Source organism: Aythya ferina (assembly GCF_964211825.1).
Source record: "Aythya ferina genome assembly, chromosome: 10".
NCBI classification, from domain to species: Eukaryota; Metazoa; Chordata; class Aves; order Anseriformes; family Anatidae; genus Aythya; species Aythya ferina.
The window spans coordinates 5,951,318-5,977,203 of NC_140306.1; the positions used below are offsets into that span (position 1 = coordinate 5,951,318).

Genomic DNA, 25,886 nt, shown 5'->3' on the forward strand with positions numbered 1-25,886 from the left:
TGAGGATACTCAAGGAGACCTAATCCTCAGCTCCTGCATTTAATTATATTGCTTATCCCAGCTATCCAGGCTTACACAGGGAGGCATGCAAAATAATTATGTTAATAGGGTTCCTCAACTTTTTCCCCTGCGAATATCATCTTGGTAAATGGGGAACCATCAGTGAGGGGAACAGACGGTTCTTTCCCACCGTCAGTTTTTCGGCTGTCCCCATGGGAAGCACCCATGTCACAGGGATAAATTCTCTCCCTTGGTAAGAGAATAATGTTTGATGTCATTTCTCTCATATGCCCTGCAGGAAGCAAGAGCAGGATTTAACTCAGATAAAAGACTCAAATGACCCTTGTAAAAGTTGGAAACCCTGCTAGCTTTCAGAGTAACAGAAGGATGGATAAAGTGCACATCAGTACACCAGGTCCATGTATTTCACTATTTCTGTCTGTCTTATAAATCACTTTTCAGGTAGCCTCAGCACTCTAGTATAGGGCAGAAATCACAGTAGGGTCATACAAGCCTCCAATTACAAAACCTGTCTGAACTCTAGGAAGGAAAAACCTCCTTTTAAAATGTGCATGCTCAGAGTGTCGTGGATGGGAGTCCTGCTTCACTTCACTGCTCTGCAGTAGACAGGAGACAAAATATTGTTTTCTGTGAAATGTTTATTTTGGGGACTGTGTGTAGAGGGGGATGACAATCCCAACGTACTCTTTTTGAAAATTAACCTGTCCTGGTGTTTGTGCACGTTTGCTGTTTCTGCCTTTTAAGTGGAACTGAGAGGTGTCTGTGCTTAATTCAAATGTCACATCGAGCCTGACAGCGGGATGCACATTTCAGTTGTAAAGGAGACAGAATAAATGGAGTTCTAGGTAGAAATGCATGGGACTTGGGTGGGAGAGGGAAGAGGCTCACTGCTGGGACAACTGGCCCACAGCATAACTAATGAAAGCACTGCTCTTCCTCCAGCCTGTGCCACATACTTCATCCCGTCTATTGTGTCTGTTGGTGTTCTCTTTATATCTTGTCTTGCCCTATTTTATCTTATTTTTAAAAATGCCCTGATTAAAATATATATATATATATATATAAATATCAGTCACACTTTAATAAGAAAACATAAGACAGTTCCAGTCCAACCATGATTTCCCAAAATAAAATAGAAAAAAACCTTCTGTTCTGTCAGAGAGCAACTTCCAAACCGTTACCAACAGAAGACAAAGTCCATAAATCATTCCTAAATTACCTATCAGGCCACAGTTGGGTTTTTATCTACAAAATAAAGTAGGGCAAATATATAAGGTCTATAAAGTTTAAGGACATAGCATTTACTAGTGGTAATTAAAACCCAAGTACTCTAGAACAGGCACACTGTTACAGGGTGGACTCCAGGCTGATGTAAATGGGCACAACTCCATTAGTTACAACGAGGCAAATCCCATTAACTTTAGCTGAAGATTTGTTCCTTACACGTCTTATTTTGCTACCGAAAGACCAGGTTGTGCTTTCCTTACTTGCATTATATAATCCCAAATTGATTTCAGTGGGACTATTTGAGGAGCAAGGTACTACTCAGCTTGGGTAGGGATGGTTGTATTTGGCCTTTGGTGTGCAATAAATTTATTTTACACCTATAAAAACAGACATTTTCTTTACGTACATTTTTTGAGAACTATAATGTAAGTAGTTATAACACTTTGGATCATCTGTCTTTCTCTTATTTTAATGGCAATAACAACAGATGGAAATAGTCCTAATTGAGGAATTAGCAGGTGCCATTGGCTTTCTCAGGCACCCACGCTAACAAAGGGGTTAAGACAATGGAGTGATCCCTGTCCCTTGCCGGGACTCGTAGCGTGCCAATGTCAGATTTCTGAAGTCACACCACTCTGCCAGCTTTCCTCCTGTCAGGCATGTGGTGAGTGAAAAGTTATTCAAGGATGGTGTTATGTACCCTTCATGAATTATGCATCTTAAACAAACTTACATGATCTGAAGCACTCGAGTGGAAGCCTTTTAGCTAGAAGCAGGCCGCTGGAGAGCTTAGCTACAGATCTCCAATGATGATTTAAAATAGCTCGCTGTACTACGCCTGCTCTTGCTCCCTCTTTGACTCAGTGGCCCATGGTTCGCTTCATTTACTTGCTGCGGCTGCAATGGAGCTTCTGAAATCCCTATAGGAAAGGCCCATCTCAAAGCATCTTCAATGGTTAAAAAGGCTGTGTTTCTTTCTGCTAGGGGCTTTGTCTTTTGATGGGCCTGGGGGGAGGTGCTTCTTGGGTTGGTTTTGTTTTGAAAGAGGGAGAAGCAGAAACAGAAATTCTGCCAAGGTCACTGTTTTTTTTCCCTTTCATGAAAAGATAATGAATGTTGTTTTAATATTTGCTTTCAGTGAAAGGGAATCTTGCTGCATCTTCATTGCAGCTATGAGTTAGTGGAAGAAATTCATAAGTCACTGTGTCACCTTATCAGCCTCTTACAACATTACCTGACAGTAATTAATTGTTTCCTATCCAGAAGGCACTAGTAAGGTGCAAAATAAGGCATTTCTTTTCTGATCCTCTGATGATGTTGATCTGATGGGAAGATGGGTAGACTGACTACTTGCACACCCACCACAGGTCATGTTTTTTCAGCACCTGAAGTTATGAAGCTAGTAGCTCCTGCTAACTGAGGACTCTGTCTACTCTGTCTACTCTATCTTATCACGATCCTAGACAACCTTAGGCAGCAGGAACTTTATTACCAATTTCTTAGAGGTCAAAGCAAGCCCATAGCCATTAAACCCAAAGCAGCAACATGATAAGCCTGAGACGGGCCATGCATCCTTCTCACAGGTGTTGGTGTTAGATGGTGGAGATCTGGAGAACAACTTGCAACCTGACCAATCCCACCTGGCCAACTCACCCTGCTCCTGACCACTCAGTGCCTGATCCCTCTGCTACTTAAAGGCTGAAAAGGCAGGTGCCCTCTTTTCTCTGCTGTCAGGTGTCTTCTTTGGCCTGGTGTCTCTGCCTCCTGCTTGTGTCTTCTGACCCTAAGGAGGATATCTACATCTTCACCTACGACGGAGCAAGACACAAGCTTGGGAAATGGAAATTCTAATGCAAGTAATCAAATTTTATTATTTTTTTTTTTTAATGCTGCTTTGATTCAAGTTGCTTGTTCTCTCTGTGGGTTCCACTTATGGGCAATCAATAATCATGCAGATGTTTTACTTGTGGGAGCAACCTTGTGGGGGCCATGAGTGAGTGCGTACTGCAGGCTGGAGGTGTGAACCTTTATGGAAAAAACATTGCATGTATGGCAATGGTTACATTTTTCAGAGTAATTCTACTCTTGCACCAATACATTTGGGGAAAGCGGAACACAGCTCATTCCCTTTTGTAGCTTTAGGGTTTGTTTATCATTAAAAAAAAATATTTTTACTTCAGGTAAAGATTTCTTTGATCACGTTTCCTGTAGATGCCACGCTATGATGTGAACTGCTGTATTTATGGCATAATGAGCTTCCTTTGGCATTGCTGCTTTGACTGAAGGACATAGTAAACTTTTGGAAATGGTTATAAGAAGTGTGCTGAGTAACTGAGGAAGTGCATCTTTTCACCAGCTTAATGGTATATCCAGCCTTTTCTGCAAGTGCATTTCTGCAATTATAGCTTAGTATAAATCTTCAACAGTTTGTGCAGAAATGAGTGCCATGGAGAGAATTCAGGATACCAGAATCTGGATGCACCACTTTCCTCCATATTTTAAAAACAAATCTGAGATACAATCCAGCTATCTAAGCAAGCATTTAATTGCCAGTGTGTCCTCAAGAGAAGAGCTAGCTTTATTGAGTGCAAATGTTTTAAAAAAATAATAATCAGGAGAACAAAGGAGCTCAGTTTGACCCTGCAAGATCCCCCTTTAATCACTACTTTGATCAAGCTTTTCCCTAAGGGGCTCCCTTAGCAGAAGAAAACATCCTCCCTGGCACGCAAGCAGGCTCCTTGCGGGCTGGATTGCGGCATCTGCCAGACACTCAGCACAGCCGTGTGCTCTCAGGGGCTCATGCTGCACCAGCTCTGCCCTTCGCTCATCCTTATTGCCACTTCTGGACTTGCTCATCCTCAGACAAAGATGTTAAATCTACAGAAACCCATATAGACCAAAACTTTGGTTAATGTGCCTGTAATTAATCTCTAGGGGCCTTCTAAAAATGGATTTTAAAAATCTGATTTTTCTTAAATGTAGGTGCAGTAAAAATCCAAATTAAGAATTTGAAAAGAAATAACCACATTTTTTAAGAAAACAAGAACTTGCCAGTTTGCTGTCATTCTTTAAGGCTAATCTGCTACCCAAATTAGTGATAGCATGCTTATTAAGGAAGGGTGAAAGGAAGAAATGGCAATGTTGATCTCTCCAAGTGTGAATTGGCCCTACTTTTCCTGTCTCCCTGCTGCTTATAGTTGTTCTTTGACATTTTGCCTTGGAAGTCATTCATATCTGCTTAGTGCTGAATGCTTATTAAAAGGTTAAAGTAATTTCTCCAGCTGTAGCTTGACCAAATTCTGCTTGGGGACTCCATGAGCCAGAGTGCAGTCAGGGCCCTTGGTGGGAATTTTGCTGCCAGGTGGGAACCTCTGAAGCTGGTGGCTTTGAGACCAGAACTTGACCTTTTAGCTGAGCATGTTGCATTCATTCTTATTGCATCCTGCTCTTTTTCTAGAGCCAGTTAAGGTGACATTAGAAAGCCAACCTACAGCTAACTCATCACTGTAAATAAAGGGAAATTATAATTATATAATGAAATTAAGTCCCAGTCCCTAGTTGCCTGGCTAATTTCGTGGAATAGAGTGGGTCTGTTCCTCCCATCTCCCTTGGAAAAACATTGCAGACTTTGTGATGTCCAAGTGTTTATTTGGGGATTTTCTTTCAGATATGCTCTTGCAGTTTTGCATAGTAAGTTTAAAGGGGAAAATTTTTTTTTTGAAAGACAAAAAAATTATCATTAACTGTCACAAAAGAATTCAAGAATCTTTTGCAGAATATGTAATGTTTCTGATCTAACTTGGAAGCATTTGGCCCAAAACATCTTTTATAACCAACTTGTTGAACTACATTAAATCTCTGAAAAGACAATCTTAGAAAGAATTAGACTGGATTTAATTGGGCTTCCTTTAGTGCTCTTTGGAAATAAAAATCCAATTATTGCTTTCTTAATAATGAACGTGTTTAAAATAACCTAAAAATTCTACAAGTTCATTTTACACTGGTGTCTACTTTTAATTTGGATACATTGCTCTGGTTTGCTATGTAGGCAAGGTAAATTTGACATAAATCAAATGTTGTTCTAAGTTTTCAGGATTCAGCAAGACAAAAGAAGCTGACCTGATTAAGTATTGGCTTCTGCATGGAGCAGGAGGTTACTCTATAGATAACGTCTAAAAATTCTTCTCTATCAACATTTCTGATGTGCACCCACATAACTGAGAGCACTGCTAATTCTCCTAACTGGCCAACTTATTTTTAGAGCTTAATTTCTACAATGGAGGCTCTTAAATATTTAAATGGAAGCACTACTACAGTTTTTCAAGCTTCCAGATAATTTTTGTAAAAATATGATATGGAAAACAGATGTTTATGTCGGCAAAGTGGCATTCTATTATACAATGATGATCTCAGCTAAGTTTTTGAAGCTCTGAAATTTGTTTGAAGTTTAAGCAAACTTAAGCTGTCAGAATAAATTTACTTTATCTGTAGGGATAAGAGTAAGGCCTTTGCTTTGCTCAGCATATACAAACAAAACTGGAAAATATATTGATATGAAGTTTAAAATGCTCTGGGGATGATCCAGAGTCCATTTAAATCAATAGGAAAAACTCACAATCTGTTTTTTAGAGGGTTTGGATTTACAAGAACCCTTAGGGACAAATTTTCAGCAGCACTTGTGTTGCTGAATTACATGGGCACTTTATAGATCTCACCCTTTATCTCCAGTAAAGCTTATGAATGTGCCCTGCTGGGCTTGATTTGCTTGGACTGGCAGAGTTTTATGTGGCTCTTTCTGACAAGCATTCACCAGGAGAGGGGCTGAACATTTCCTTGTAATTCACATGGTCTCCTGAAAGGTGATGTCTTTTAGTTTCTGCTCAGCCAGACTGCCTTCATATTCTCCATCTCAAACTTCTGTTTCTTCAGACCAAAATCAGTCAGTAAAATGATTCAAATTATTTGTGTTAGAAACCTGGTTATTATTCACATGAACATGGATATCCATTGGTGGCAGCCCACCACAACTTCCATCTGTACAGGCACTCTATGCTGCCCTCCTAAATCTCCCCTCAAACTCACCTGTGCCACAGGACTCACTAGTTAAATGTGAAATTAGTTTGGATCACAAAGATGAACAGAGTCATTAGTCTTCTGCTGAAATGTTTCATCTGATCTTGAGGAAGATCCTTTGTGTAAAATGTTGAGGTCAAGTGTCAGATATTGGTTAGGATCAAAAAGAATATGGAAATATTTTTAAATGATAGATGACATTATTCATTGTTGGGCTCCTGTGCCTTTGCAGCCAGCTTCAATAACTAATTTGGGACCACACAAAATCTGTACTTTTAATAGTCTTCCCAACAGGCTTCATTTATTCCTGCCAGGGTATGCGAGCACCCATTTTTAGATGCATTGAGCCAATTGTCTTTTTTTAATTGCATCAGTAATATTTTATGTGCTGAAGTGGTATTAAAATTTAAATTATTTCAGCAAGCTAATCATTTATTTTTTACCTGGCAGACAGAGAGTCTCCCACACGTAAGACTTAGACCAAGAAGAGTGAGAAATGAAGTATTGGATGTACTTTAAGACTAAAGCACCTTCTGCAGTCCTGAAGGGTGAAGAACAGACACTTTGATACAGTCATTGTGGTTTATTGATCCTATTAACATTATCTTGTGGTAAATCAATGCTAGAGTTTCAGTCTTGCAGGAGACATGTAAATGAGAAGATGAAAAAACATGCCAAGGGAAATGGTTTCCTGATGGGAAGAGAGATGAGCAGAAACAACAGGATCAAGGCATGTGTAGAGCAAAGAGATGACTGAGTGTGGGACCTTGCCAAAAGTCATCCTCGGTGTTCGATGTGGTCCTCTGAAAGTCTCACTGGCTGGGACGTGGCCTTCAGAGGCACTATGTGTTGCCAGCTCCTGTTGCTTGAACAAACCCTGGACCAGGCGGTCCCTTCTTGTCTCAGATCCTACACAAATATCTGTGCTTTTTCCTATTTTGGTTCCTCTGCACACTTATCTAGTGGATCAGGCTGTGCTGGCACCTGTGGCCCTGGATTTAGGGTAGTCTTAGCTTGGATTCGATAGCAAGAGAAGGGAGACTGCACAGCCTGCTCTCCTGAGTTGGAAGCGTGCTCTACAACTGGAATGTGCTACTCGCATCCCTGTGCTGTGTTTCTGGTGAGTGCCACAGACCATAGGGAAAACCCAAAGGCGTTGAACAGGAAAAACAGTAAAAGGAAAGGAAAATCTTAGGAAAACCTTACAGTCCTTTTGAAGTGCTTTAAGGAATTTTTAGAATCATATTTTCAAGTAACTGAAACCAGCTGTAAGGCATCCGCTCACATCGCAGCATTAGTCTAGAATTAAATAGTTTGCACTCTTCCCTATTGCAATTACTTTTTTTTTTTAACCTGACCAAATCTTTGAAATGAGCGTGAATTTGTGCAGTCATTTGGCTGAAGCAAATTGCATTTTCAAATGATGTGCTCAAGCAGTGAAATCCTGCTCAATGCATAAGCTTCTCTGGGTGTTGAAATCTGTGGGTAGTTCTGATACCCTTCACCCTTGTTTTTGCTGCAGCAGGGCAGCATCTCTCACAGATATGGATGAAGGCTCAGGTCTGCAGGCAGTGCTGCACCCAAGCTGATGGAGCCAAAATAACTGTTCTTCTATAGCTGGGTCTGAGCACAGTTAAATATCAGTGTCCTCTAGATTCCTTTGGAGAGAGAGAGGTTGTTTCTTTCAGAGTTTCAGGCTTTCTGTTCTTCTCACACTAGGATGTCCACCTCTGTAACAATGTGTTCTTAATGATCAATTAGCAAGTTTCCAAGCTACAATCCACATTACAGAATGACAAATCAGAAGTTTCTCATGAGATCATCTTTCCTCTCTAGGGCATTTAAATTAGTGTGGCTTCATTTGCTGGGCAGCTTGATCAGAGGAACTGTCTGTGCATGAATGAATGTATAGCTACGGCGTTGTTTTTAAAGTTCATTTGATCTGTAAAATCTAAATTTACCTAGTCCCCTGCTCTATTCATTCTGCCAGGTTATTAATGACAGGCAAAATAAAATTTGGGGGAAATATTTCAGTCAGGGTGTGTAAGTTATGCATTAAGTCATGATCTCCCCAAAAGCCCTCTTGTCAATATTTAAAAACTGGGGCCACATTAGACCTTTCTGGGATATTGCAGCACTTGGTTTACTGGATTTAATGCTGATAATGAGCTTGTTTTTTAATTACCTTTTGTCAGCCCCTTTGACCTGGGCTAGGGAACCCCAGGACCTTGCAGGGTGCTTGTTTCTATCCTGATGGCTCTGGAGCAAACCTTGCTCACTTTGTTCTCTGAAATGGTATTGAGAGAGGACAAGTCCATAGATGTATCTGTATGTTACAGCATCTTTCCACTAACAAAAACTGTAGTTCAAAAATATCCACAATGACTAAACAAATAGATCAGTACTCATTAATAACTGCAGACTCCAATGCCAGTTTAACACGAGGAGCAATTTAATTGGTATCTAGACTGCTTTGTGTAGCTTCGTTAATGTAATTGAGTAATGCATATTGATTTTTCATGGGGCTCAAATCTTTTTTCTTCATCTCATATAAGAAAGCCTGTTAAGGAATTATTAATCACACTATAATTGCTTTAAGATCTATGCTCTAATTAAAACCATAAATTCTTTATTACATCTTTATTTTAATTAGACATCCAGAAAGACAATAATTTTTACAAGAAAACTCCCACAATAAAATTATCCCACTTAGCAATGCTTCAAAGAGCCTGTGCTTAGGACACACAGACTCCAATAGGACTTCCTGAATTAAGACATGCGTGATTCTAGTCATAATCAAAATTAAAGATGTCCTCTGAATGTAATTAAATAACTTTACAACAGAAAGATTTTCTCTGTGCAGCAACACTGCGTTCATCCACAGGAGTAAGACTTTATTTTCTCTTCTTGTTTTTCTTTTGTCTTTTAAAAATCTGGGATTGAAGAAGCATGTTCTGAAATTTTAAGAGTCTAATCAAAGGTTTAAAATATAATCCTACTGTAATGAAAATAAGCTTATTATCATAACCACCTTCTGATATTTTCTTTTGGGTGTCTTTCTTCCTGCTGTGATAGGTACTTTCCACCTGCTAGGAGGAATTAAAAATAAGCATATTTCTTCATCTATGTCAAAGGACCTGATATTTCTCTCATTTAGCCTATTGGGAAATTAGGTCCTGGAGAACAGAGTCTAGCCTTTAATTTGTGGGGGTTATTTTTATTTTTGCAAACTGTGAGCCCCATGGGTCTCTTGCTAGAATACATCTGAAGATGCTTTAAAAGCATACAGTAAACTTCATTTCTTGAAGACAAATTCTTTCTGTAATGTGAAATGGCATCATGGTTTGAAAAGTAAACTAACCAAAGGTTTGCTTGGGTTTAAGTCCAGAAGTTTGTCAGAAGGTCAATGATTAGCTGACTCAGAGTGAAACTTTGCTTAGTATCTAAGCATAACTGAGAGTTCACCATATTCCTGTTCAGGATAAAATGTCTCAGATTGCTCAAAATATTCATGGAGGAATCCTCATATGTTCCCTGCTGAGGTCAGTATGTGCCAGAAATGCTTATCATGGTCCTGCAATCTGTTTTGTGAGTAGCACTTTGTGTATGGTGATAACCTCACTACAGCCAGGGATAGCCCCATCACCCCAGGCTAAATCAAACATGTTTTTCCCCATGTTTATTTTGTGAGACAAATGTACTGGTTCATTCCTACTTGCAAAGCAGATTTTAAGTTGTGGCTGTGTGCAAAGCACAAGCTACAAACTGCATAGATATGCTTGTAACAGAAATGAATCCCCATATCCCATTCTCCACAAAGAATCTGCCACACGACTCCTTTCAAGTCCCAGGATCATTTCAGAGTTTACTGTTTGGGCTGACAAGGTCTGATTGAAAGCCAACTAGCCAAGCAATGGGTAAAAGGTAAAAAAAAAATCTAGGTCTATCGGCCACTAACTCCTCCGCTTATCACTGAAGGAAGCCAGTGCACAGCCAGCGTGTTGCTTAGACACGGCACTTGTCAGATAATGTCTTAATTGCCACTTGATATTCATTCAAAATAGGTGAAATAAGGTGTTTCTGGAGGGCTCATTAAAATGGCAATTAGATTTGCATCCCTGGCTCAGCTGCACCCCTTACCTGTGCTGAGCAGTGACCGTTCAGCTGAGTGGTGCCACAGAGGTAGCCAGGAGCTGCAGCCCCAAGCTGCTCTGATGCAGGCTGGGGCACAGAGAGGGACTTACAAACACCCTGGCACTTCTTTATCTTCTGCTTTTTTTTTTTTTAATTATTTTTCTATTATCTTTTAAGGTTCTGTTCTTCCATGGGTCTTGTCCCTGTTTAACCTCTATTGAAGGACTTGATTGATGGTTTAACATCACCAAAGCACACCAGCTGCTGACACAGCACTCAAGCTCACACTTCACGTGCCCCATGCTCAAACCATTGCCTCCACCTGGGACCTGAAACCAAACCCACCAGCCTGGTCCAGTTCATGGTGGAGAACCTTTCCATTGGTTTCGGTGGGCTTTGAATCCAGATAATTTGACACAGAGGAAGAAATGAGTGTATTAGCTAAGTGTGAATGGAAATGAAAAATGTGGACATTCCCCAGAACAGGCTGCCTTGGCAGTGAGTGGTGGTCAATCAGGAGGATGATAGCACCAGCTTTCATCTACAGGATAATGAAGTTATGGGGGTGAGGGGCATACTGGAAAAGTGGTGCTTGAGATGCAGAGGGCTGCCTGCCACAGATAGATTAGCAAACAGATCAAACAGCGTTGCCGGCCGTGCACTCCTCTGCCTCAAACGTTTCATTTATTCGGCAGTCTTTGTGAAGTTTTCAAGATGTATCTGCCCTGGCTCCCACTTTAGAGAGCGGGAACAAGATGTGTTTTTTCTTCAGACTCGAGTTCTGAGGCTTTGCTTTCCTGATCTGTCTTTGCTTAGTCTGAAAACAACTCAGCAGGTCTTCTGTGGGAATTAAGCAAACAGACTACAAGGCTGGGAGCATGTTTCGAATACGTGAGCTGAGCAGCTGAAGAAGGGAGTGAAGGGATGTGCATCAGCAAGAGCTCAGTTTAAGCTATCTGCCCTGTGAGGGAGGGCTCTGAGTTTCTGGTTCTGCTATTGCTACAGAGATGAATTGAAATACAGCAGAATATGGCATTACTCATAGCTTGGCTGATCCTCTCAGATGTGATCTAGCTTCAGTGATACTGCTTGGAATATCGTAATTTATGAACCTGGGTTTGCTGTAATCCCCCCCCCCCCCCCAAAAAAAAAAAAAAAAGTGCATGAAAAAGGCTAGGATTTACTTTAGAAATTGCTAACAAGCTCAGCCAGAAGCAAACCAAAACTCTGCCTGATGTCAGCAGGTTTTTGGAAAGTTGGTCTGCAGAGCCCAAAAGCATGACTGCAAGACGTGTTGCCTACTCATCTCAGATGGCAGCAGAGGGTCCTCCCTCTGGGATGGTGTGGAGGGGGCTTTGCTCACAGAATAGCTGCCATTATTACATTACTTCCTAAAATTTATTTTGGTATTTCATATGTAGGCATGGAGAGTCAGGCTGGATGTCAAGAAACCTGGATTTTTCTACAGCATGGGGCTTCAAGTAATGTAAGTGACTTCAGCCTCCCTTCTGAGGTATTTTGAAAGCTGTTTTGATGGAAAATACTAGCTACATGTATCAACAGTTATAGGTATATTAAAGGTTATTCAATAAAGAATAGTTAATTTGTAGGGGGTAGAGTACAGTGAATTGCTCAGATGAATTAATGTCATCAGTCCCCCTGAAAAGTATCTTCAAACACAGAAATCTTTTAGACACCTCTGTCAAGAGACCAGATGTCTTTTTGTTTTTCTTGCTACTCAAATAGAAACAAAAACAATAAATAGGCTTCTTATTTAGGACACTACATTATTTAGCCTGTCAATACATTTCAGCAATAAATCAAAAGGGATTTTTCACATCTCTGGCTTTTGAGCTTCACTTAAGATGTACTATTCATTTCGTGGGAGTCCCTGGGTGGATATCATACTCAAAGATTCAATACCCATTTCTTTAAGAATCAAACAATGTACATTAAGCAATTATTTACTCAGATGATTTGTATGTATTTTGTATCCCTAAGTCACTGATCTTATGATTAAATGGAGAAATAATCTATTTTTTCCCTTTGAGAGGTAAATAACCCGTTCTTTACTATTAGAAATGCCAGGAAACAGTTCTGATCCTCACAAATGTGATGGGAAGGGAGATATCTCAAAAAAAAAAAAAAAAAAAAACTATTGAGCAGAAATGTAAAAATAAATAACGTAATGCATAATGAGATTGTGGAACTCATAGCCGCAGGATGTTGCAGAACCAAGGGAATAAAAAGCAATGAGAAATTAATTGAAGAAAGGTCCAGTGGAGGCCATTAAATGAACCTCTAGCTTGCAGATTTCTAGCATCTGGGGACATAGCCTAATTCAAGGCCAAGCAGTCAGTGTAAGAAATATCACATCTCTTACTGGTCACTGGAGATAGCATGCTAGTCTACAATGGGTCTTGCTCTGACTTATGTTGCCTGATTTTAAATGGTAGGGGATATGAATGAGAAACAAATGATGATTTGTATGCAACTATTTACCCTGTAGACTATTCCTTTACTTAGAGCAATGTGCTCACTTAGAAACCTTCCCCCAGCACATGCTGCTGAAAGCAAGCACCAGTGCAAAGACTTGTTTCCATAAAGCTTTCTCCTTGTTTTGTTTCTTGGCTTCCAAACTCCTGACCCAGCACATTTACCAAAACTCTTCCTTCCTCCTGTTTTCTTCAAGCAGGAGCTGACTTCTTTTCTCATTATAGCTGAGTAAGCCTATAGGGACATGAAGAGCAGACTTGCCTGTATTTCTCGGGCACAGTATGACAGAGCTGTAGGAAGAATAGTCCGAATGCATTTTTCCTCTGTTATTACAGTTGCTGTCTGCACTGTGGATCTTTATTGCACAATCCCCACTTGTTCTGCATTCAAAACATCTCTGAGGACATTGATGCAAATTCCACACATTAGTACACTGACAGGTATTTAATATGAGCAGAGAAAGCCAAGTGAAGATTGAAACCTTCAGTCCTTTGGACATGCACGTGAGCAGTAAAACTGCTAACTGTTATAAATGCCTGTTGACAGTGCAGCTGAACTCCAGGTTCACAGCAGTAAAAAGGCAGGAATTTTATGGCTTCTGTGGTCTGAGACCAGCCTGAAGGCAGCTTGTGATGGCACAGCGAGGCTAGCATGTATAAGAAAAAGCTGGGGAGGAGCACCCGGCTGCTCTTGGCAGCTCTGGCTCAGTCCTGCCTGCTGGTCATGGTGCCAACTGCTCACTGGGGTGACTGGGATAATTTCCCCTGCACACTGACCTGCTGTGCTGAGCCCTGGTGATAGAAACATGACTGTGATGACCAGCAATTGTGGGGGACGTGATACCCAGCAGTAACGCCTGGGTCCAGTACTGCTCTGCAAACCTGTGCCACAGCCAGATGAGGAAAGCCTGGAAAAGCCTGTGAGAGAGAGGCAGCTACAGTGCAGAAAGTGTTTTGTCCGTCAATTACCCCCAATTCTTCATCCAGAAAGATTAAAGGCTGTTTGTTTGCCGTTATGTGTAATGTCATGCTCTGTTTGTCATCTTAATAGCTCTCCCGGGATCATAAGACATGCCTAAATGCTACAGTGCCACCTTTCAGAAAACAGCCTACTAAAACTAATTAATAGTGCACCCTAGTTAACACATGCAAACTTGGCATTATTAGTCTAATTAAAAGGATTTTAACAATCTAAGTTCCCGTCTCTCTCTCCCTCACAGATTCCAACATATGCAAGTCAAGTAAATTAAACCCATTAATCACCATTGGTGCAAATGATATAGGTTCCTGTAACGTGGGATCATCTCTGAAGAGAGACACTAACAGGCCTCATTATGTTTAATTTCGCTCCTTAGCAAAGGATAATAAATACAAATTGTAACATCACAATAAAATATTTAATTATTCACGAGTTTAGTAAGAAACATAATTAGCTTACTGGTATGTGTCTTCATTTGGGTGATAATGGATCCAATTTAGAAGCTTAACCATTTCAGGGTAAAGGTTGAAAATGAGAGCTTTTCCAGAACTTTATTGCTTAAGCGTAAAGAGAAAAAGCCCATTTGCACATTCCCCATTAGCCTCCCGTGGAGGAAGCCACGCGGATGCCCAAGCCTATGTCCTAGCAATGTTCCCATGTAGCTGGAGTGATCCTGCTCATGAGCAGGCTTGGGCTGAGCTCTTCGGTCCTGAAAATGTGTGGGAAACAGGGGCCTGATGGTATTTCTAGTGGTAATATGGAAGCAGCCCCAAAGAACAACGTGTTGCTGTTTTAAGCGTAGTACTGGTGGATTTTTAATTCACTGCATGCAGACGTTCTGTTTGCTATTGCAGCTGATCTGAAATGCAGGGTTTCCCTTTCAGCTGCATGAGTGATGAGCCACAGCTGCAGAGGACACGCTAGAGCATCACGGGCAGCTTAGCCCATGTGGCATTTGTTTGCGACAGGGGATGGACTGCACAGAGAGCAGTTTTACCCAGTCCAGCTTGCCCCAGTCTATCTATGTCCCTGGCCATAATAAAAATGTCCCAGGAGCTGCTGGTGGGTGGCCCTGGGGCTTGCAGGCGCGGTGCTGCTGCAGCTCAGGGGTGGAGGAGTTAACCTGGAGCAGTGCCTGGTGCAGGAGCTGCTGTGCCTGCAGCTCAGCCACTGCTGTTCGCTTTCACGGGATCCTAATTTTATTTATTTTATGTTCTCCTTATTGCACGTATTTAGGTGACAGATGTGTACGTTCCTTAATCTCTTCCTCGTTACCCTATGAAACTGTAGCTGCGTTTTGACAGCTTTCAGACAAAGATAAAAGAGGAGAGGAAAACTTCAAACATATGGAAATTTGCAGAGACCCCAGACTGACTCCTAGCAAGGAGATCATTGAATGCATAGTTAGAGGAATTAGTTAAGACTCGTGGCCTTTGAGTTCATGGTGTCTGAATGCAGATGTAAGAGAAAGCATTGCTCGAGCAGCCATGATCCCAGCTTTCGATTATGTATCATACTGGAGCGAAAGGAGCTTAGGAGTGGATTAATGTTCAGAACAGATGAATTTGAAAATGTATTTCCAATGCACTTGTCATGCACCTCTGCACTGTAACCTTTGCTTAAGGAGAAAGAAAAGGAAAAAAAAAATAAAAGAAACCACCGGGAAAAATTAAGATGTCTCAGCCCTTGCATGAAGATGTGAATAGTTCAAGTCAAACTTTCTTGGTAAGATAATTAACAGTGGAGGAAGTTGATTGGTTTGGCACACTGTAGTGTCTCACCACAAACGGAACAGGACCTTTATGCCAAGATTAAGAAAAACAAAGCCCAGTATTTTTGCTCAGTTTGAATGATTTGGGCATTACCATACCCATTTTACTTACCCTATCATGATGTCTGCATCACCATTTCCCATTTCTAAATAGATTTCCAAAGAATCCCCCAAACTATGAATTATACTGTCTTTCTGGAGAAGGCATTTGCATTAGTGCAAGAGTGTGTGAATATAAATTCGCAGTCAACATTATAAATGCGGCATGAGTGTTATTTTTTCCTCCACTAATTCTTCTGAGCAAGATTTACTGTCTTGGTGAGCTTTTTTAAAATAAATTAAATATAACATGAACTAGATAGTTGTTCACATGGAGCTGGAGCTAGAAAGGCTCATTAATCACTAGTTTAAATCTCAGAGTATCCAGTCATCCTAATTAATGATTCAGTGCTGAACTTTACTCGTGCAGTGGCAGCGGAAGGGAGCTATTGCCATCTCGACTGATAGGGAGCGAGTCCCAGGAAGGGAGGCAGTGCTTGGGCTGGTACTGAGGGCATTCATGTCCCTTCCAGCACTAGGGCATCCGTGCTGCTCTCTGCCCCAGCCCATGCTGATGGAGACCCCAATGGAGACCCTCTGCTGTCCCGTGCTTGGGCTTCCACTTATCAAAGTCCATGAAGGGTGCTCGTACAAGGGTGCTCGTACAAAGGTGCTCACTGCTTATCCTGCCTGCAGTGCCCACCCCAGTGAGTCGAATCACAGAGGGGTGTGGGGAAGAGTGCTGTGGGATGGCATCGAATGTATCTGGGATGAACTGTGTCCGGTTTCTCCTCCTCAAATAACAAAAATAAGGTGGAGTGAGAGATTTACAGGGATCCCACAGTCTGAAGATAGGGCACCTGCAAAGGGGAAAGCTAAAACCTGTCTCTAGTGGGTGCTTCTGCTGAAATTCAGGTAAAATGGAGCATATTTAGGGAGGAGGTGGGTTTCCAGCCTCCTGGATTCCTGATAAGCTGCTGGCTAAGGAGATCCTTCTGGTGGACATGCAGGACCCAGGAAAGGGAATATTTCATGCCAGGGCTGTGCACGGAGCCTGGGGTCTCCTCTCAGTCCTCTATGGGGTCGTGGCCCTTCACACACAGGGATGGAGCGGCTTCTGCACAAACCAGGGTGTAACCAAGGGTTGCAGAGCTGAAACTCGCTCTCACAATAGGAGACTCATAAATCATAATCCTATTATTTAAATGAATTTACCTGCTCTTTAGGGCTACATTAGTTCTGAATTTCATTTATCTGTGTTTCTAAGGCAAATAATTCACACTATTTCAGTGTTGTGTTTTTTTTTTTTGCCGTAATGTTTTAGCAGGTAAATGCTTTGCATTCCTCACAAATGCCAGGAGAAGGACATTGTGTTTTGGTTTTGCTATGGGTGCTTTGTTTATTACGTGCTGGCAGGAAACTCCACTAGGGAAGTGTTTCATCATGCCTTGGAGAATAAGAGACACTCAGGCCCTAGGTCAGCAAAGCAACAAATCACAGACTTTTTGCTATAGTCCTACTGCCTGGAAATCAATTAATTAGGTGGTCTTGATGGGCTGAACTTCGTTGACATCAGGGACAGTAAGTTTTTTTGTTTTGTTTTGTTTTTACAGGGAAGTGCTTACAGGAGGAAGTTATCTTGAGCGTAGTCATAGTGCACGGAAATTCTGCAGAGAATGGCTTTTGCTGTTGCATCGTCAAATTGGACTTAAAGCTTTTGTCAGCTGTTGGTGTAATTAACTTAGGGCTGTGCTCACACAATTCCAAATGCAGAATCTGGGCCTTTGCAGCAGCAACTAATTTTCATTCTTGTTGATTTTTAGCCTGGCTGGTGGGAGCTGGGAAATTTTAGCATATGTAATTTGAATTATTTCATGAAACATTTAACAAGGGCCTATTTCATTCTTCACTAAAGCAAGTTGATATAAGAAGGATGATGTTATGGTTAATGTAAATCATAATTATTACCAGGTGCATCACTGAACTGGGAAATTGTGCTAAAAATGTAAGTTTTGCTCCATTTCATATTGAAAAATTACTTTGCAGCCTGACAGCCATTAATCTCTGTTACAGGAATGTTATTCTTTATTTTGGTAAATTACAGAGCTAAGACATAACAAGACATAAATTATCTGGCTGCAGGAGGCCACTTCACTGAGCTGAGTGGGGCTCGAGCAGTCCCTGCTGGGGACAAGCACCAAGCCCCCTACACCTCCTACACCCCAGGGACGCTTCAGCTGCCCATGCAGCCAAGCCTGCAGCAAATCCTCCCCTAAACCTTGTCGTCTGAACATATCTGAAATTGTGGTGGCTGTAACAGCACTCAGCATCTTCGCAGCTCCCACAAGGCTGTACCCTGGAGAGATTTGTGAGCTGGGTGCTCCTCATCTGGTGGCATTGCCAAATACTCTCTAAAAATAGTGGCTTTTTTGTTTTGTTTTGTTTTCTCATAAAACAGGGCTTCAGGAAGATCTCCCTTTTTATCCTACAGCTTCATTCCTAAAGCAGGATGGGATGTCTGGGTTCAGTGCCCAGCTCTGCAAGAGGGAATGCACAGCTCTGTGGCTTTATTCAGCCCCAGGGTGAGTGGCTAACCCAAGACCCTCTGACTTGTACCAGTGATGCTTTCCCAGACATGATCAGCTCCCTGTTGGGTCTGGCAGATGGGGAAATGGCATGGCGAGTAGGACTCTGATAGTACTGCGTGCAGTAAGGTCTCTTCTTCTGACAGGTTGGGCAATTGTTGGAAGAAATATTTATTCTAAAACACCTAAACTTCCTCAGAGCAAGGTGCTAAGTTTATGCCATAACATCAGAGGTATAGAGCCACAGTATTTTTTTGTTTTACAAGCAGAAGAGGCAATTAAACCTGAGTTCCCCACTGTTGAATTATTCAACACAAAGGTACAGCACCTTTTCAGTTCTTTGAGCTGATTCTCCACTAGACTTTTCATGTGTTTCCAGCAAAATAGTTTTGGTCTGTCCAACTGGATTTGCTGTGACTCCAGCTTCCAGGGCACTGACTCCATGAGTAGGTGGTAGCATGAAATTTAGAATGCTCTTTACTTTTGATAGACGATGTCGTTCTGCATACAGATGATACCTCCTCTCCTCCTCTCAGCCACTTTGGGCAGTTACTCCAAATCAGTGTAATCCTTCTCACTCTCCACAATTTTGTTTTAAAAGACATCACACACCAAGCTTAAGGCTAAGCAGGTGAAGCACGCATGCTCTCTGGGCATGCCTGTATCTCCAATTTTGCTGAAGCTCAGCTCCTTGTACTCAAATCCCAGTCCAAAAGCCCTAAGGGCCTCTCCAAACCTTTTTATTGATTGTGTGAGCAATATTTCTCAGAATACTCTTTATTAAATCCACCCTCACATTAGTTCTGCACACTTCATCTTTGACAACTTCCCAGGGCAGGACGAATGGTTTTGACAATGTAATGGACAGCCAGACCAGAGAGAAGTCTTTCTGCCTTTAGTGGCCATTTCAGTTTTTGTTATGCCACCCTTAGGCTGCTGCGGGCAGCAGACAGGGGCTGGAGCAGGCGCATCTGTGTCTTGGCACTTCTGATCTCTTCGCTTGCAAAAAGCAATATTGAATGCATTAGAAGTGAGCAGCGAAGCTGAAGTGGAGCCTGCGAAAATGATGATAACAGCAAATGGGAAAACATTTAATTCTGGATGCGTTGGTTGGCTTGACAGGACTGTGAGAATTTTGCCCAACCCAAAACACGTGCCCTGGTAGCACAGAGTCAGTGAAAGAGACCCGAGGCAGCTGCATCGCCGTGCTTGTGTTCAAAGAAATTGCAGCAACAGATGCAGGTCATGTTGCACTGTGGGCTTTGCTAGAAGCATGTGAGAGCGATCTTGAGCTGCCTTTTACCTAAGCAAGCAAGAAGTGAAATTAAATACATTTCCCTAAAGCTGGTGACTCAGCCCAAATGATGCTCACGGCCTCATTAGTAACTTACCTGATCAAATCTGATTTGCATAGGGATGCAATTACATGCAGCTATCTTCAAATGATTACTAAAAGAAATTATTGGCGTATTCCTTAATTTAGCATCTGGTATATTACTTTATAGAAGGCTTATTTCTCCTGGAAATGCACTGAAGTGAAAGGGGTTTTAGTAGGACCGTTACCATTTGATAGCAGGGAATGCTGCTCCACAAACATTTCTCTACGTGCCATTTTCTGGGCTCCTAAAAGAAATGTCGTGTCTCAGCCAGAAAGAACAGATGTGAGAAAATTACAAAATGGTTGCCAAGCATTATGAATTAACTCTGCTGGTCAGATGTTCAGCACCCCTGGCTGATTGTGTGCTAATCTAGGAGTGGAGTAAATCAATCATTATCCACGCTCAGGATATCTAGGTGGACCATAGGAAGCCACTTGATTAATACGCACATCCTCACCTAGATGATGGCTAGCTCTGCAATTCATGGTTGAACTGAAGGCGGAAAGAATTGCTTTTTAATAACCTTGATAATAACCCTTCTGATAGCTCCATTTAGGCATCATTATTGAATAATAGCCTGTGCATATCATCGAGTCACTCTGACATTAGAACAGAAAATACACAAATACCCTGGTCATGCCACTGAACAAAACAAGAGACAAATCCTCCACTGGGGTAAATTATCAAAGCTGCCTTGGTATTAACAGAGCAGCATTGAATTTCTAAACAGACACCAAACTAAAGTGATGCTTAGCTGTTTAATGCAGTGCGTATAACAATGATACTAAAAATAAAAAAATATATATTTGTTTTAAAGCCTTAACTGTCTCCATGCTGGCATTCTGGCATTGCACATCACCTCAGCTCATGTGCCCCGTGGACCTGTGGTGGACGTGAAGCTGCTGCAGGGTGACGGGGATGGATGGACACTGCAGCCGGCAGGGACCTGCGCCTTGCAGACCGCAGAGGTGTGGGGAGGTGTCAGTGCTGCTGCAGAGTGGAGCTCCAAAATCTTACCTTGCAGCGATTTGTCACAGCTGCTGTTGTGTCAAAGGACAGCAAGTCCAGAAAGAACATTGCTGCACACACCAACAGCAACAGAGAAGAATATTCCTGCAGGACACCTTACAGAGGGAGCTGTGCTCCTTATCAGAACACATTGCTGCACACTCAGCAGTGCCAGCATTGGTAAAACCACAGCGAATTACATCAGCTTCCTTTTGTCTGATGGCATCCTTCATCTGAGCTTGCTCCCAGCACTGGAATATCTCTGCTGGTTCGGGGGGAACAGGAGTGTGTCCAGCATGAAGCTGCAGATACAACTTGTGTGGTTAGCATAACCCCAGCCATGCATGGCATGTGAAATATCCATTTCATGGAGGCTTTTGTTTATTTTTTCCTCCATTAAACCAATTACGAGCTAATCATTTTGTATAAAATACCACAATATGACATTATTAGATCTGATCCATGCAAACCCTTTATGTATAACAGCCTCGGTTTAATTTCATCTGTAGGATTAACAAACAAATCTAACAGCAAAACTTGTGTTAATGGGAGCAAAAGGAATGCAAATAAATGTCACCCATATTCAATACAGTGTTAAATGATGCAAGTTTTATTTAAATATGCAGTTCTGGTGACGTGAACCTAGGAGGAATCTTCATGCTGTATGGTCAGCAAGGAGAAGTAAAATTATACAATCACATTATTGGCTTTTTTTTTTTTTTGTCAAGTTAACACCCTGTGGTCCCAGCCAATGTCCTTTCCTTCTTTTTTTTTTTTTTTTTTCTGTTGCAGCTGTATTAACTGTGGTATCTGCTTTACGTGTGCACATGTTTCACTCTTGTACTGGGTCTGGCCACCACAACTCTAGGCACCAGCACTAAGCACTCGCTGGCTGGGCACGGAGGTGAGACCTGGGTGTGCAGCACTGGATCCGTGACAAAAGGAGAGAACAAAGAGAGGAAAATCCCTGCTGATTCAGGAGCCATCGTCTGCACTGCCAGAGCCTCCTGCTTGGTTATGGCAGCTCACGGCTCTCAGGTCCCCCTATGCCGATGGATGCTCCTGCAGAGGCTGGGCAACAGATGGCAAACAAAGTCAAGGAGGTGGTGATGGAAAAGGATGATATTCAAATCATTTTACCTCTTCCAGGTGCGTCTAACCAGGACAATCTATAACGTTCCCGATTTAGAAAATGGAAGGTATATTTGCTGCAAGTTTTGTCCCCTGACTTGTTCCCTATAGGTATGCCATAAAGTGGAGGTGACAAAGCAATGCTGCAGAAGGAGCAGACTTCTTGAAGGAGGATTTGAAAGAGCATTTGCAGGGTAAACATTTCTTATTGTCCTCATTCAGAGAGCTCTGGCTCAGTTAGGGATGTACAGTAACAATTTTTCTTTTGCCTCTAAGTCCTTCACAACTTGCTATAGTCTGGTGCTTTGCAAATGCCAGTGAAAAACTCCCCACAGAATCAAATCCCGGCCTTGCTAAATCAGAGATATAAAATGAAAGGTGCACTATAAATCACAGCTTGCTTTCGTAGCTCCATTCAGATGTGAAGAATATGTTGGAGCCCCTATATTAAGCAATAGAGCTATGCTGAACAGCTCCAATTCTGCATCAGCTGCCACAAAAAAAAAAAAAAAAAAAAAAAAAAAAAAAAAAAGATTTATCTTAAATCTTTGCATATAGAAAAACTGATACTGATTCCCAGCTGGCTTTTTCTCCTACATTTACTACTTACAGCAGAAAGGAATATTTTGAGCTGACAAGCCAGTTATCCATCAATTAGCTGATGGATGTGCTCAGTGCCACGCATCTTGCAGTCAAAGAAATGGTCACAGCCCTGGAAATGTGAGTTCACACTGTCCTGCCCTCGTTATTCTAAGTGGGTGTGAGGAGTCACCCAAGGGTAGATACAAATTTTGGTGAATAATGTCCCCCCAGGCTTCTCTCATTTATTACTGTGTTGGTTTTGAGGTGTTGGTAGAAGACGTGCAACCTTGAAAGAAAAGAGTATGACAGGAGAGGGAGAAGTCTTGGGTTTCACCCCAAATCTCCATCATGGCCAGGGGCGTGCCCCTGGGTCTGTGCCTCTGCTTCCTTTCCCTTTCTGCAGCCGTGGCAGTGCATCCTGACAGGGCACACGGGAGCTCAGGGGAATCTGCTGAGTTTCTCCCTCTGATGGATGCTTGGAAGCACTTCTTGAATCTAACCACAAGGTAGCAGAGAAACAACTGCCTGGTGGCTTAGTGGGGAGTGTTAATGAGGGCTCTGCACACAAGTGGAGGAGTCTTTGACAAAGTTCAAGTGGGATGTTGTTTTCTGCTGGAGTGGAGAGTAATTTTTATCTGAAGAGCAATGCAGGTAGGAGAGGATTTGAAGTATGAGCGTGCCTGATTTCGTGGGCTGAGCACAGCCCACTGTGGGCATTCGCTGCCCAGAAAGCATTTGTGCACAGAATTCATTGTCACCTCAGTGTGACAGCTGTGAAATGAGTCTGCTTGGGAGGGTGGAGGGCCCCCGAATCTGCTAGGGCTGGCTTCATAGAGTTCCAAGAAAGCAAAGGAGGTAGGAAATGTGCAGCACCTGGAGGATGAAAGCAGGGACAAAAGGAGCTCTGGTACCTGCAGGATCTGCTCCTCCTTTTCCCACTGTGGCATGATGTAAAGAAAACGCAACATAGGGTGCTGAGGATGAATAATTTAGGGGGAAACAAGGAGCATAAAATCAGTGAGCTGTGAATATGTAGCCAAGGCAGTGACTTGAAGCTCTATCTGTGCATCATTTTCAAGGCAATATTGCCTTGTAAACTCTTATCTCCAGATGTTAATGCTTAATGGGAGCAAAGCTGGAGCTTGGCTTCCTCAACAGTTTGTACAATAGCAGCCTCATGTTCCCATCACCCTTCCATTGTTTTTAGCACATAAAATGCAAAATTGCAATTTCCCTGCTTTATTCTTCTCCTGTGCCCTCTTCTCATTTAAAAGAGTTATCACCCCCAAAAAAACATTAAGCAATGCTTTTTTTGTTGTTCTTATTATGGGAATCTGCAGTTTTACTGCAATGGGCAACAGTTCTCAGAGACCTGAGCTAGCCTCTGACTCTATGCCAGTTCTTTATGGGTCCAAATTATTGATCCACTTTGACTTCCAGAGGCCAGATCCATACCTGGCAGAAGCTCTGCAACTGCTCAGCACATGCTGAGGCTGCTCTGGTGCTCGCTGGCCATGCTCAGGTCCATTGCTGCTGCTCTGTTGCTGCAGGAGCAACAGAAAACTGTCCTGCAAGAAGACTGCTGTTGTTACAGCTAATTTTGCATACAGCCAGATACACAAAAGGAAACCCCCTTTTTATTTCCGTGTTTCTATTTTCAATGAGAATTTTCAAGTTTCAATGAGAGACAAGCACTGGTGTGTAGAAATGCCTCTAATACAGCCCTACCAGGAGGAGTGCTTAAAGTTCCCTCCCTCACTACTTTGTGTGCACCTGGGAGAAAATTACCTCTCCCTGCTGGTGGCAGCTGCTGAATTGGAGGGGAGGAGGATTAATAAAAAGAAGTACACAAGAAATTAGGAGAGGATGGACAAAGCTGTGTAGCATTCAGCGGAAATGATTCAGAATCGATCCACATCCCCCAGCTTTGGGAAGAGCAGAAGCAGGTAGTCAGTAAATGCTCCTTCCCTCTGCAGGGCTGGCAGTGGTGGTGGCAGGAGAGTGGTGGCACGACAGGAGCTGGGTGGCTGGTGGCAGCACAGTGTGCTGCTTGCTGCCTGCCAGGAGGGACATCTGCTGTGCCCTGAGTAGGGCAGGGAGCTCCAGCTCCCCTCCTTTCCATTCGGGTTTCCCTTAGGTGAGATCTGCCTTCCCCCAACTCCCCCAGCACTGATGATGCTGCCGAAGGAACAGAGCGAGGCACATCTGGAGCAGTGCTGCAGGGGATGGTGGTTTCATGCCACATGGCTCTGACCTTTTCAATATTCCATATTTTCATGGACTGGCCATTTCTCCTTTTTTTTCTAGGCTGCAAACAAGGAAGCAGTGAAATAAGTGGCCAAAATACACAGTGAGTTATGTAGGTGAAGGCAAATTTATATTGAATTTATGAGAGATAGAAGTTTGCTACCTTGTTCCACCCATAAAAATTATAAAGAGAACAGAAAGTGACATAAAATCAATCCATTTCCATGACAAAGCTCATTATGAGCAGAGAAAATATAGTCCCATATTAACTTGTTCTCATTACTGTTCTAAGATTTATCATGTCAAGTGCAATGTGCAAGGGAGGAAAGGAAAACATTCCCTGCCCTTACCTTAAAAAGGCAAACAGATGAATAAGCCAAATTATCCTCATGATGTTCAGCAAGCATGTATTTCCTGAGCCTCAGAAGGGGCAGAATTAGCTCAGAAGGTGTGATTTGGAGGAGATCATCCAGGCTGGGTGCTCTGGGGCCAGAGCAGGTCGCTGTGCCCATGCTGCTGCCAGCCTGGATCTGCCCCAGGTGCCCAAGAGAAGCAGCATGCCAGGGGGAGATGCTACTCAAAGACTTGACAAGGTGAAGGAAACCACTCTGTCTATAACATCATATTTCATCTAAAGGAAGTGTGTCACAGCTATTAAAATGCATGTTTTTTTATTTAATACTTTTGAACAGGTAACATTAAAGCAGATCATGTGTTTCGGTTTTTGCTCTATGGCATTTATCCTAAAATGCTCATTGAACACGGCTGCTACCTGTTTCCTGGCAATTCACTGTAAAATTTAGAAATTCAAAGGCACATCTTGGAGTGGGGAGCTTGGATGATGGAAGAAGAGCAGACCTGAGGGGCTCAGAGCCAGGGAAGGAAATTGCCGTGCTCAGGCCAGCCCAGTTCAGCAGTTTTGGCTGAGTGTGGTATTTTGCCTGCAGGTCTCGTTCTCAACTCAGCCTCACCAGAGCAACAAGTCCCAGGAGAGAGGACTTTGCAGACAGACCCATGGCTGCATTTGCAGGGCAAGCCCCCAGCCCCAGCTGTGCGGGGCCACTCGGGACCCTGCTCTCATCCTTGCATACGTTGCTCCCCCCGCACCGCCGAGCAGATGTGGCTCATTTTGGAGCTGACATCTGGTGCTGTCAGAGTACATAACTGGTACTGATTTGCAATGCAAGCTGAGTATTCTGACCTTTTTGGTGCATT

The 25,886-nt window shown here is 42.5% G+C and overlaps 2 long non-coding RNA genes across 2 annotated transcripts; both read left to right on the plus strand.

The window, feature by feature from the left end:
• The first annotated feature begins 2,951 nt into the window (after positions 1-2,951).
• Positions 2,952-13,966, plus strand: LOC311442217. The gene is made up of 3 exons (XR_014696524.1): positions 2,952-3,104; positions 11,877-11,941; positions 13,287-13,966. It is a non-coding gene; the product is annotated as an uncharacterized lncRNA (long non-coding RNA).
• Positions 13,967-17,203: 3,237 nt separating this feature from the next.
• On the plus strand, positions 17,204-21,298 carry LOC311442218. The gene is made up of 2 exons (XR_014696525.1): positions 17,204-17,320; positions 20,521-21,298. It is a non-coding gene; the product is annotated as an uncharacterized lncRNA (long non-coding RNA).
• Positions 21,299-25,886: the final 4,588 nt, after the last annotated feature.